Raw genomic sequence first — 778 nt, 5'->3', positions numbered from 1 at the left:
CTGTTCCTGGGATAACCTCGTCAGCTCAGGAGATCATGTTGAGACTCAAGGCCCGGACGCTAGGTAACTTGTGGAACCGAACAGCAAATAACATGTCGTGTTCCCATGAGACATGTTCACGGCCGAACAGAACTCAACTGATTCACGTCTTCTGGACATGCCCCCATGCCAAGAGATTATGGGACCACCTGATCAGAGAATGGGAAGGCTTCGGTGCCAGCTTTCAAGGCAAGCCTCTAGAAGCAATCTTCGCACTTCGACTACCAACTTCTCCAGCTCGATTGGCGCTCGTAATTGACCAACAGCTCATTGATCTGTCTGCGGAGGAAGCAACGCCCTTGATGTACTCAATGGCCAACATGGTGTGGCAATATATGTGCGTGATGTGTGTGGCGGCTGTCTGGCACAACCAAATCCAGGTCATGAGCGGTAACCCCTTCGTACGTGACAATCCGGGAACGCTTTTTAGAATAACAATGGCTCGCTTATCGACGGGACTCCGGACTTCTGCAATCTCTTCGACACGCTCTACCCTAAGTCGACGGACTCAGCAGTCGGAGTACTCAAGGCGATCTTTGCTATGATCAAAAACAAAGCGGATCTCCCAGCAATCCCTCTACCCAGCATGGACTCGGCATACCTCCTCTTCTTCGACGGAGGGTCAAGAGGCAACCCTGGTCCAGGCGGTTCAGGTTCGGTACTGGTGCGCATAATTCGCGAGGTCTCGACCCCTACGATGATCTGGTCGAGTCTAGGGCTTATGGCCACCCAACTACCC

The sequence above is a fragment of the Plasmopara halstedii genome (genome assembly GCF_900000015.1).
Source record: "Plasmopara halstedii genome assembly, contig: Scaffold_816, whole genome shotgun sequence".
In the NCBI taxonomy this organism is placed as follows: Eukaryota; Oomycota; class Peronosporomycetes; order Peronosporales; family Peronosporaceae; genus Plasmopara; species Plasmopara halstedii.
The sequence above is the reverse complement of the archived record's forward strand: the minus strand, read 5'-3'. Positions refer to the sequence as shown.